At 33.8% G+C, this 13,224-nt stretch overlaps 1 protein-coding gene across 1 annotated transcript in view; it reads left to right on the top strand.

Annotated features, from left to right (window-relative positions):
- The window catches only part of LOC129744723 (nyctalopin-like), a 481,144-nt gene that overhangs the window by 165,450 nt on the left and 302,470 nt on the right, over nt 1–13,224 (top strand). The gene's annotated exons all lie outside the window — the stretch shown is intronic.

Consider the following 13,224-nt stretch of genomic DNA (forward strand, 5'->3'; position numbering starts at 1 on the left):
AAAGTTATGACTGTTCCAAAATTGTATTTTTGTGGCAAATTGTCGTTTAACACATACTGAGTACATTTTACTCATTGCGTTTTACAGGACAATTTGTTACCAAAATACAATCTTTGAACAGCCATAACTTTTTTGTTTTAAGTCCAATCGAGTTGCAGTCTTCAGGTGAAATGTTAGTTTTAACTGAAATTTTAATAAAATCAACATAATCAAGCAATCGATTGGTAAAGAAAAAAATGTATGATAAAAAACCAGTTTTTTATGCTTCTTAAAACACTATGTCTCAGAATCCCTTTCCCACTTGAGATTCAGTGCAACCCCTTCCTGTTGTCCGATTCCGCTCAAATTTGGCATATGGTCTTCTCATGACTTCCTTAACCCATCCAAGTTTTTTTTGCAAGTATTTTGATTTTAAAGTAGGTATTTATTAAGACAAATTTGATAAATTAAATAAAAAATATCCTAAATTGTGATTTTTATTAAGCATTGAACCGCAAATAGCTCTTCACACGATGATACAAACAACATGCTTTGTTTAGCAAAGTTTAAGTGCACAAAAATCCGCATCTTTTGATGGCATTGGTATCAAAAATATTTTACGCTTGGTACACATTTTGGTCAGTTGAATTCAAGATTTTTGGACCAAAAAAATATTTTTTTTTGGAAATAGCTTACTTGTTTTACATTTTGATACAAATTTGGTTCATTTTTCATTTTTTACGTGTAGTATTTAACTTGGACAAAATTAAAAAAATATAAAATATATAAATTTTATGAAAGTTTTTGGACCCAGAATTTATTTAAAATCAAATCTTTTGAAAGTGGACTTTTATCAAAGATCGCGCTTGCGGAACCTCTAAACATTTTTTTTTAGGTCGGCCCCATACAAAAGTTTGTTCTGCACATCCTAATCTACCATTTTGAGGGTGAGCCCCCAGATTCCCAGAAGTTATGCAATTTTGGGACACCCTACTGTATAGGTACCTAGAAGTTTTTTATTTCTAAACTAATTTTCGGAAAAAGGGCGTGCCTGATTGCCTGGTTTTATCCTGCCAGCTTATTTCATATCAAATTTGAGAAAAGTCCGGTCCGGCCTGGTTGTCTGCGTTTCATTAAAAAATATCCGGATTTTGCATATTCACCTTATATGCCAAATCAAACAAAAAAAAAACAAATTGTTTTGTAAATTTGTCTTTTATTAATACTTTCTAAACGAAATCATTTGAATAAGTTTTATATAAAATAATCATGAAAGAAACACAATTTCAGATCAGTAAAACCCGATTTAATACACTTAACAGTGGATTGTAGCCTTTCTTACAGTCTAAAAATTATATTTGGATACACATGGCACAAAGTAATAAATAAATGATAGATTTATAAATTCTGAGTAATGATTAAAGTATTTCGAACGTAGTAAATCCTAAATGAATTTAAGAAATTAACATTCAAAATTTTTTATAGGATAAAAGTATTTTAAAATAATTGTAATTTTCACATAAATAATAGCACAATAGTAAACTAATTGAAAATTTTTGAATGATAGAATTCTGGAATATCTTGTATGATCCCGTTTCTATAACATTATGATCTTATATCTATAAAATAGAAGAGCTCTAAAAATGAAAAGTATAATTTTTAAAAAAAGATGCCAAACCATGTGTTTCAAATAATTCAACCTCTCAAGTAAAGGAAGCGAATAAATTGAAACAAAAAATTTACAACTGCCAGACTAAAATACGATGTTTCAACGTAGGTTACAATAATCGATCGAATTAACTATACATATTAAATATTTTGACAACTTTGAAATGTCAATATTTTCAATGTCTATTTTATAATTTTTGTCAATTTTGTCAATTCTGATAATTTTGTCCATTTTGTCAATTTTGTCAATTTTGTAAATTTTATAAATTTTTTAAATTTTGTAAATTTTCTAAATTTTGTAAATTTTGTAAATTTTGTAAATTTTGAAAATTTTATAAATTTTGTTAATTTTGTTAATTTTGTAAATTTTGTAAAAATGTAAATTTCGTAAATTTTGTAAATATTGTAAATTTTGTAAATTTTGTGAATTTTGTAAATTTTGTCAATTTTGTCCATTTGGATAGTTTTGTCAATTTTGTGAATTTAGTCAGTTTAGGCTATTTTGTCAATTGAGCCTAGGTAGTCAATTAAGTAAATTTAGTGACAGAAAGGACAAAAATAACGAAAATGTAAAATGTAAATCAATAATCATCAAAATGTATTAAAATATCATGTGTGCGCTCGATAACAGTGAAATTGCTGTTTGAATCACGGAACACTTTTTATGCAAGCCAAACATAAAGTTTCGTAACCCATTTGCCCTTTAAATGTATACTTGTAAGAATGCCCCTGAAAGGTATGCTAAGAACTTTGATTTCTATGTTGATTCATTTTAGTAAAGGGCGAAAGCTGTTTCGAGAAAATCGCGTTGAAAGTAATTAGGTTTAAAATGTAGGTCTTCAAACGGTCCTTTTTCACCCAGCTGACAATTCGATTTGTTAACATTTGGCCGCACACCCTTTTGAAAAAATTGATACCACTGCTGCTCTCATGTTGGGCAGGGAAAATAGAATCTTATTGGAAAAAAAATAACGTGATACTGGGATCAACTCATCTAGAAGTAGCAGGTGCTGTAAACGCCATGATTTATGCAACAACAGTATGCAGCTTTTTGGCTTGCTTGCAGTTCATATTGAAAAAACACCATTTAAATATTATCTGAACCGAAGATTACCATCTCTTAAAAAGGTTTAACCGTTTTATAACAGATTTTTTAGATTTTCTCATAGTTTAACTACAAGTTCGAGTAAATTTTAGAGGTTTTCATAAAAATGAGAACAATTCAGGACATTCAGGCACCAATTTTGAAAAATCAGGACAACTCGAGAGTTTTGAAAAAATCAAAGCGATGTCTCGAAAATCAGGACAAATCGTGATAAATTAGGTTGCCTGGCACCTCTGAGCACAAGAAAAACAACAACAACAACTGAACAATTGTAATGCACGTGAGAGGTGCCAGGTGTCCTGATTTTTAAGGACTTGTCCTGACTTTCGAGAGGTTTTCCTGATTTTTCTAAAACTTGCCCTGATTTTTGAAAATTTGTTTTCAAAAAGTACTGAATTGTCCTGGAAGTCAAAAATTTTGAAAACTTTATCAGTTATATGATTTATATTCATTTTATCTATCCAGTTTTGCCAATTTTGTAAATGTTATCATTTATGTCAATCCATTCAAAATTGGTCAATTTTGGTAAATTTTTGCCAATTTTTGACATATTTGCAAAATTTGTCATGTTTGTTAAACATGATAAAAGTTTGTGAATGTTGTCTATTTTGTAATTTTTATCAATTTGGTCAATTATGTAAATTTGGTCCACTTTGTTATTTAATAAAATTTAAACAATTATGTCTTTTTGTAGTAATTGACTATTTTGACATTTTTGTCAATTATGTCGGTTTTGTAAATCGACTAGTCGAGGAAAGCCAGAAAGTATGAGGATCAAAATCAGAAAATCATCTAGTGAAAAATTGACGAGATGATGTAAGCTACTGAATATTCGATCAAAAATTTATTCGACTAACCTTGCAGTACCATTTACTAATAGAGGTGTGACTGATAATATAATACGGAAGTAAAATAAAAGGGTCTAGTTAATTATTGTACTCATGTTGGTAGTATTTCAAAAGAGCGGAAAGTGGAGCTTGATAATTTACGAACCTGTCGAAACTCAATGAATATAAATGCTAGGCTGATTGTAAAGACCGTCTAACCGCACACAAGGGCTATCTTTTTATTATTTTCACGCACCAGAATAAGTTTAGTTTTCGATCGTAAACTGAAATCAGAATTGTAAAAATCAGTGTTTTTGTAGATAAAAATTGCTAAAATAATGACAATAAGTCGTTTATTTCATCCCCTTTGAAACTATTTTCTATAAGGGTTGATCTTGCGCATATTTTGCCTTGATCCTACAAAAGTCCGTTGCTTTTCGGATCACTAAGTTGAGTTCTTATGTTTATCGTAGCTTTCCTGATCTTATAACACGAAACATTAGTTACGCTGTTTAGCGATAACTTGACCAGCAATTCACACCGGTTTTGATCGGATGAAGTCGAAAGGTAGTTTTGTTGCATTGTATACTGCCTTCTAGGGTTTAGTTAATATTTATAATTTGTCGGGAATACATGATCGATTGCCGGCTCGTCTCTGCCAACAGTCTGTGAGAGATGGTCATAACAGCTGAGTCACTTTCCCAATATCTTTCATTCGAATTCCCTCTCCGGTGAAAAGCTTCGATAATTCCGACCTTCGCTATAGTTACCGGAACTTGCTTTACTCGAACCTCTGCTCCAACCACTTACCAATAAGCTTTAATGAATAATGCAATGCTTGAACAATTGCTAACCACGGATCCGTTTGCAATTCCAGTGATTAGAGAAGAAAAAATTGTCATCTGTTTACCAAATGCAGCGAATTTGAAAATGTAAACAAACATGGATAATTTTGCTTCACGCTCATTTGAAAACACCCAATCACTGCTTTATTCTTATTCAGGTTACTGCCAGAATGCTGTCAGTATTCAATCACTGACCATACTGACTGGACACTCGATTTCGTTTTCTGGATAATTTTTCCAGAAAAAAAAACAAAAAAATATCATTTTTCCAACAGTACGCAATGTCGATTCCAGAGTGCGCATCGATCGATTTGAAGAAATGCTATCCCAGTTAGGAAATGCCACCCAACTTTAAAAATAAAACACGCAATTTCTACGATAAAATCGGGCTAAACAGGACCATTTTTCCTACAGGGCATTTTTTGTCAAATTTTTCAGGTTCGCCACCTGCCGTCGGTATTGCGAACCTGCAAAATCTGACAACACAAAATTAGACAGAAAATGGTTGAATTTTTGTTCTAAGAGTCAAGTCAGTGTGGTCAGTGATTCAATGTTGCCAGGTTGAGTTCTGATGGTTTTATTTATGGTTCAATGTTCATTTTTCGTTCCATGCAAAAAATTGTAGAACGACTGAAGTTTGTGACGGAGAATATGAAGAAGTTTGGAATACTGGAAGATTGTTTGTTTGTGTATATGATATTGACTGATGATACCCATGCATGATTCAACAGAGAGTTATACTCGACACAGTTATGCGCTACGAGAAAGCTTTTATAAATTACAGAAAAACGCTGAGGAAATTCTCAACAAATCGTACAGGTTATAAATCATTTATATTTTATTCGAAAGTTCAAAAAAGTATGCGCTTATTTTATTTGTGTGTTAATGTGAAGTCAAAAGCAGAGTTTTGCAAAGAGGTTTCCCATTTCTTTTAATTCCTTTTTTTTTTTTTCAATGGAGTAGATGGGGGTTGTGAGGAATGTGTTATTTGCTAAAAAATCACTTGAAACTTTAAAACAGTTGATAAAATTAAATTTGGTGAAACTTTTTGTTGATGCATTTTCGTTGGAACAGGTTTGAACGTGATATTACGTCTATTTAAAAAAGGTTTTTTAATTCGGGTAGGGCCAATAGAAAGCGTCGATTTTTTAAATAGGATTTGATTAGATGTTCCGAAATTTCAAAAGCGTTTTTTTTTGTTCCGAGCTAACTGATAGTTTCGTCCTTATGAAATGTTACGCTAGGTTTGTTTACATTTGGCGCGTTCGCCCTTTTTCAAACTTACTACAAAATTATCTGACAGCATCCCGCTTGCGTCGTATAGTATCCAAGCCAGCCATCGCTGCAGAATAATGCGGTGATAAACCCTACACCCATCGGTTTGATATGGCAAGGTCGGGGTTGTACCCCTTTATGAGATTCCATATCATCACAATATGGTTTTGGAGCTTTCGGCTCTAAAATTTTTGAAACCGGTTCGGTTACCACTGAACTGGTACAAAAGATGAAATTATAAATATGTAGAATAAATTAAACTCCTTCCTCCCGCTTGATTTGTCGTCATGAAGACATCATAAGTGGGAGTGGAGCGCGTCCTTCGGTAGCGAGCGGCGTGTAGCGAGCGCTCCCTTCGTGTATATGACGTCATATATAATTTGACGTCATTTATACGATAATCTTGATTTTAGTGATTGCTGGTTGTGGCTAGCCAGCCAAATTGACACGTTTTTTGGAGTGATGATTTGATGATAATTACTATGAAAATTTATTTTTCAAACTATTTTGTTTTTTTTTTCTTTCTTTTATACATTGAAGAGGGAAAAAAATCAAATTTTTTAAGACAAAAATCATTTTTATTGTACTTCCCAGTTTCGCAAAAACGTAGTGACAAAGTTTATAAAAAAATCACACCAATACATACAAATACACTGACATCGTCTGAACTCGTCGAGCTGATTCGATAGGTACCTATAAAGGTATATCTAAGACCCATAATTAATGATCTCCCAAATCGACCGATAACTATACCTTTCTGAAAGAAAGGCAAAAAGGTTTGATGAAATTTTTTTTTCAATTTATTTTGACAAGTATTTCTTGGGTTTTTGCTAAATATGTCCGGAGGTTGCCCGGATATTAAGTTAAAAATTTGGAAATAAAATGCCCGAATTTGGTCAGGATTAAAGATTAAATAGGCCGAATTCATCCGATTGCATTGCAAGTTGTCCGGATTTAATATTTTTATTCTCAGTAAAGCTCGATAAACTTAAAACATTAAAGCTTGTTCTATGTTACTCATTGAATTTTTTAAATATATTGGCTGGATAAAATTATGGAATTTTATTTATGAAGTATTCCAATTCATTTTGGAAAACAAGAATAAATTAATTCCTCACGAATGATGACAGAGTTTTACGTTAATGCAATAAACCTTGTAATTGTGCAAGACGTTTTAACTTAATGGAAATCGGAAATAACCTTCTTTATTATACCTATTCTGTATAGCAATTTTTTTTTTCAAATACTGATCAGTAGTTTAACAAGTATTAGAAAATACAAAAAAAAGTTTCCGCTTAATTCATCAATTTTTCTGCAATGTTTGCATGGATTAACAATAATTGTTTTCAACTTCGATGGATTTCAAAAAAACTTACATCCAGAGATAATCATACCTTTTATGCATCAAAAGTTTAAAGTTTGGTGGGACATCAAATTGACTTTGTCAGACAAAATTATTGGTTATTAATTCTTTTTGGCCAAAATTATTTAACTTTATGAAGAGATTAACCATCGTAATTTTTGTATGTTACTTTAGCTCACATATCATCTTTTTGTTCGTCCCGCGTCCGCACTGCAAGTTTTCCCGCTTGTAGGGGGGACCACGCTTGGCCTACTAATATGTGGTGGTATGTAGATGCAATTCTATCTGTATCACTCTGTATCTACCACTTCATAGTAGGATAGTTTTTACCGCTAAGGCCGAGAAATTATAGTATTATAAATAACGATATTGATGTTTTAATTAAGTTTAAAGTAGTCTAACAAATTTCTGCAACCATAGTTTACGTTCAAAGGAGTCCAGTACTAGTTTATAAAATATGAAACATGCCACATTCTCCTTAACAAAACAAAAATCGAAACATATTAAAAAAAGTGATCAATCTTACCCCGGATTACGTTAATCTTTTTTATATGTTCATAGCTCATTCTGTGTTAAAAATTAAATATTGTACCTATCAATTTAATCATGCATATATATCGTTTTCTTTAATCGCAGTTTTTTCCTGTTTCCACACTAAGGTTAACCCAAAATTTGTGGAATGTTCCCAAGAGAATTCAGAGGTACAGCTATAGCTTCTGCAATCGCAGTCCGTCGTCGGAATCGACAGAGGTTCACTCCGCTGAGACCACGTAAACGGAAATGGAGTTAAGTTTTGCTATAATATTTACATTCACTTTTCGCCTGAATGGAACACTTGCTGAGTGATTTTCGTCCCTGGTCTCTGGATTCCCGGCAAATTGTGGGGTTCCGAACCGATGAAAGGGTGCTGATCGAAGGAAGTGCCGAGGTAGTTGGAACCAATCGTTGCTTTCCGCAATTCTCAATCATGTTAGAGCGAGCGAAAGTTAGAACGTGCTGATATTGGAAATTTCTGGCATTTTACTTCTCGTTTATTTTTCTGTTCCAAGCGAGGTTTAGGGATGCATGGGAAAAGTGCAGCCCAGTTTTCCAGCTGGGAGAAAATCAGAAATCAAAGTTTTCAGCTAAATCAAATAGAGGGAAAACTATTTCGGAAGCACGCCGTTTCTGCATCGACCCTCGAGGATTGAATTTGAGGCGGAAAAACGAAGAGGTTAGGCTCTTGGGGGTGGAATTCTGGGGAGAAAACTTCCTCGGATCGATGTTTCATGGGGCAGGAAGAGGTTTTTTGAAAACTTTGTTGGAAGGGAAAAATGCAGAAAAGTTTTTCTATGTAGAACAGTTCGATTTGTTGATACAATGCTCTTTTTCCTAGCGGCTGGGAAATGGTTGCAACGGAACAAAGAATGCACAAGTCAAGCTGAGCGATGCAGCGTTTGAATTCAGGGACGGCATTTACTTAACTACTTTAATGCATTAGGAAGTTTTTTTTTATGCTTTGGAGTTAAATTAACATAAATTGTAGAGAATGTTGTAGAAAATTCGGAATTGTATTTTAAACTTGAAATTTTTTTTTAAATCTTTATCGCTTCAGAAACCTCAAAACGCTTACATTGTCATCAACATGTTGAAAAATTTGATACTGATGGCCCATTTACAGCACCCTTCGGAAAATAAGGAAAAATCCCAAAAAAAACCACCCACATGTGTGATGTGTCGCCGCTTTTCAATTAGAGACCGAAACAAAACGCCCGCATATCACACATGTTTGGGAAGGGCTCAGAAAAGAGCAACAAAAAACACTCTTCTTTTTTACAGATCAAGTGCTAGGCAATTTAATCACACAGTAAGAGAAGTGGGGGAAACAAAATAAGAGGCATCATCATCAGCCGGCTGTCAGCTCAAACTGGTAACGCTTTTCAAAAACTCATTTTGGCGTATTGCCTCTTTTCTTTCCCCTGCTCTCTGACCCAGAAGGCATCTCATTTTCACTGTTTGCATTAAATTCTCATAAATCAAATGCTAATGTCTTAATATGAGGTTTGATAAGAGAGCGTTTGAAGATGTGAAAATCTGGTAGCTTCATGAGATGTTAGACTAATGGAAGTGACTGTTGTGGTTAACCTTCGTACGGCAGCAAGCTTGATAAAATTTCAATAATATTGGAAAATGTGTGAATTTTGAAGGCTGGCTAATGGTGGATAATGTGCAAACGCGAGGCCTCCTAGTGCTCATAAAACTTAGTTCATTTAGAAATGGAGCATTTTCTTTTGCTGCGTGCTAGCTTTCTAGTGATCGGACATATGAAATGTTGACAGCATTTTGTAACAAGTAAATTAACGCGTTAAATCGCCAAACGGTGTAGATTTAGCGAACACCAGTAGCACCTCGCAAAAAGCTATTCAATATATCTTGTGCTTACTGCCAGTAGCTCACTTGATTGTGAAGATTGCTAGTGTTTCAACTAGTTTTTTTTCTCGCTATCTGCTGTTGGGGCACCTAGCTGATGGTGCGTATAGTCTTCTGTTCATTACTGTTTCGTTGCATGTGTATTATTTCTAAGATTGTGGTTCTATCATTTGCTCAGCTTGTTAGTAAATCTCGGTTGCTGAGCGGTGTAGATCTAGCGAACATCAGCTGCAATAACAAGCAAAATTAAAACCTATCCTTTGCGCTGATGTGTAGCACACATTAGTAGATTCAGTACATGCTGATGTTATCAGTTTTAACTTTCTTCTTATACCCGATAACCAGTTGAAACATAACTAGGTGAATTTGATGAATGGTAAAATAAGTTCAAACAGTTACACTGATGCTTATTTTAATTGCAAAGTTGTATTTTTCTTAATCATTAAATTATCCAACGTTTTAAAGTTTTCAATGTCCTTTCTAGCTCTTTGTTTTAACCTTTGACTATTCGTTTGCAAAAAAAAACTTCTTTTAACTTGCTACTTGTTTTGCATTAGCATTCATTTTAAGACCTGACTTTTTTTTTTATTCTAATTTCTAATATTTTATCTCTTTGAATACAAAACAAGGTTTGACTTATTTATTCTTTAAATTTTTTGCTTGCTTTTTGTATTGCGAAAATGGATAATGAAACTAGTGTTATATGTATCGAGTGTAAGAATGTAGAAAATTGTCTTGACCGTGTCTTAACTTGTGCATATTGTTATAAAAGTGTTCACTTGCGTTGCAAAAACATATTAGGTAGTGCAGCTCGTAAAATCAAAAACAGCAATTTTTCTGTGATAGTAACTGTGCGGATATTTATTTTAAAATAATAGGGCAGCGTAATGATCAGGACACATTTATAAACAGCGTCAATAATCAAATTAAGGAAGTTATCCAAAATGTTGTTGCATCAGAAATCTCGTTTCTTAAAACTGAAATTAAATCCGTTACATCTGCAATAGAGTCCTCTTAGGAATTTCTGTCCTCGAAGTTTGAAGAAATTCAATCAGACTTTAAAGACTTAAAATCCCGTAACGAGGCACTAGAAGCAGAAGTAACGGATCTTCAACAAAAACACTCAAATCTTCAAACTGAAGTTTATAAACTTGAAACAAACCTGGATAGAGTAAATAGGGATGCAGTTTCTAAGAACTGCATGATATTTGGTTTGCCAGTTACTAATCAAGAGAACATACTTGAATCGGTTTGTAAAACATGTTGTTCTATTGGCTACGATTTGAATAAAGAACATGTTGATTATGCTGTAAGACTCTATTCCTCTAAAAAAACTAATGATACTGTTCCACCAATAAAATTTTCACTGAAAAGCTCCGCAATAAAGGAAGAAATATTTAGTAAAAAACGTAGTTTCGGTAAACTTTCCTCCACATCAATCGACCCATCATTACTACATCTAATGGAAAAGCCACGAACGTTTCAATCCGCGACGAATTAACTCCGTTAGGTATCGAAATACTAACAGAGCTTCGTGAGTCCCAGGACTTACTAAAAATGAAATATATCTGGCCTGGAAGGGGCGGCGCTATACTGGTAAAAAGACACGAAGACTCCAAACCAATATCCATAAAAAGTAAACTAGAACTGAAAAATTTCATTAGCAAGCATCTGATTCAGGAAAATAATAATACACCATTAGTTCAAAAAGATACACCTTCTCCAAAGCGTAAGCGGAACTAGTTATTTGAGTTCCATATATTTTAAAAAAACTTGAAATTAAAATAAATATCAATGGAAACCGTTCTGAATGTATTTTTTGATAATGTAGAAGATTTTAACATGTATTGTAACAGTCAAAATATTTACTCTAATGATAACAATAGTAACAATAATTATAACAATAATAACCAAAATAATAATAACAATAATGTTAATAATAATAATAATAGTAATAATAATAATTTAAATAATAATATTAATTTTAATAATAATAATATTGGCTTTTCTAGTTGATGCTTTTCGGTGAATTTGAAATCAAATACAAACAATTCTTTTGACGTTTCGGCCTACTACCTTCAGCCATCCTCAGAAAACTATATTTTAAACAAAAAACTTAAATTAATACAAAAAATTCTTCACAATATTTCATCACAATTTCACTGCACTTTTGCACTTACGATTTGTATCGCCGCGTGCTTCCTGAACGGCTGTCTTACTTGATTTAAGTCCGGTTTTGAATCGCTTCTAGCAGCTGGCGTCTATCATTCCCGGTGTCGTCGTGATGTTGTTTGTTGTCGTCGTGTTCGGTGACGTCGTTTTTGAATCCGTCGTTTTAGTTGCGAATTGTGGCGTCTCTCTTAGTTTTTTAATAATAGAGCTATATATTTTAGAAATTTCAATCGAATCTTGCTTGATGTTTACTGTTCTTCCTTTTTTGAGTTTTATGTGTAGTGTTTCAGCTGTTTTTCGTTTTCCTTCTTGGTTTACTCTTTCTAAAATATATGCTTTGTCGAAATTAAACTTATGGTTCTGTTCTATGGCATGTTGTGTCAATCCTGTGGCTCTGGTGTTTTGTTTGAGACTCGTTTTATGATTTTTAATCCTTTTTTCCAGAGTTTGAGATGTTTGTCCACAGTATTCTTTCCCGCATTCACAAGGAATTGAATATACCACATTTGTCTGTTTTAATTTTGGAATTTGGTCTTTCGTTTTTGTGAATAAACAGGTTTTAATTTTGTTGATTGGTCTCGAGGATGCAATTATGCCATGATTTTTCAGTACTCTACTAACTTTTTCACTCAATCCAGGAATGTATGTTAGTGAGACGTATTTTCCTAGATTTTCCGTAGTGCTGTTGCTTAGCGAGTTGTAAATAGCATCTACCCTCTTTTTTAAAATATATTTGATAAATTCATCTGGGTAATTATTTAAATGAAGTATTTTACTGACTTTATTGATGCTCATTTCACGTTTTTCAACGTCGCTAAGTTTCAGTGCCCGGTCAATCAATACAATCGCTGTGTTCTTTTTGTGTATATATGGACTTTCTGAATAATAATCCAAATATCTTCCGTTTTCTTGTTTGGTGTACCAGTTTTTCTCAATCTTTCCCTGACACCTAGAAAGTTTGAGATCCAAGAAACGCAATGAGTTTTCAGTTTCTTTTTCCAGCGTAAATTTTATGCTTGGGCATTGACCGTTAAATTCGGCTAGCACGCAATCTATGTCGTTTTCATAACCTACTATCAAACAGTCATCGACGTAGCGTTTATACATCACGAGGTTGATACCTTTATCTCGTAGGCATTGGATGGCGGTTTCCTCGAGTTGTTCCATCAAGAGAGACGCTACTACCGGGGATAGAGGAGAGCCCATCGGTGTGCCAAAAGTTTGCTTGAAGATTTTACCATTGTACTGAAAAAACGACGCTCCAAGTATTGTGTGAAGGGCGCGTTTGAATTCAGTCCATGGTATCGGCGTGTAATCGCTAATTTCCCGCCACTTTTGTTCAATTATATCGTACACATTTTGAACTGGTACGTTCGTGTAGAGCGACACGACGTCCAGCGAGTAAATAATGCAACCCTCAGGGACCCGAACATTGGTGATCTCCGACGCGAAGTCGAAGCTACTACGCACGTGGTGTTTCGTTTTGCCGACGACGTTTTGTAGCACGTTGGCAAGAAACTGAGCCATTCGGTACGTAGCTGACCCCACTGTCGACACTACCGGTCGAAGCGGGCGGTCTTC

Source organism: Uranotaenia lowii, chromosome 2 (genome assembly GCF_029784155.1).
Source record: "Uranotaenia lowii strain MFRU-FL chromosome 2, ASM2978415v1, whole genome shotgun sequence".
NCBI classification, from domain to species: domain Eukaryota; kingdom Metazoa; phylum Arthropoda; class Insecta; order Diptera; family Culicidae; genus Uranotaenia; species Uranotaenia lowii.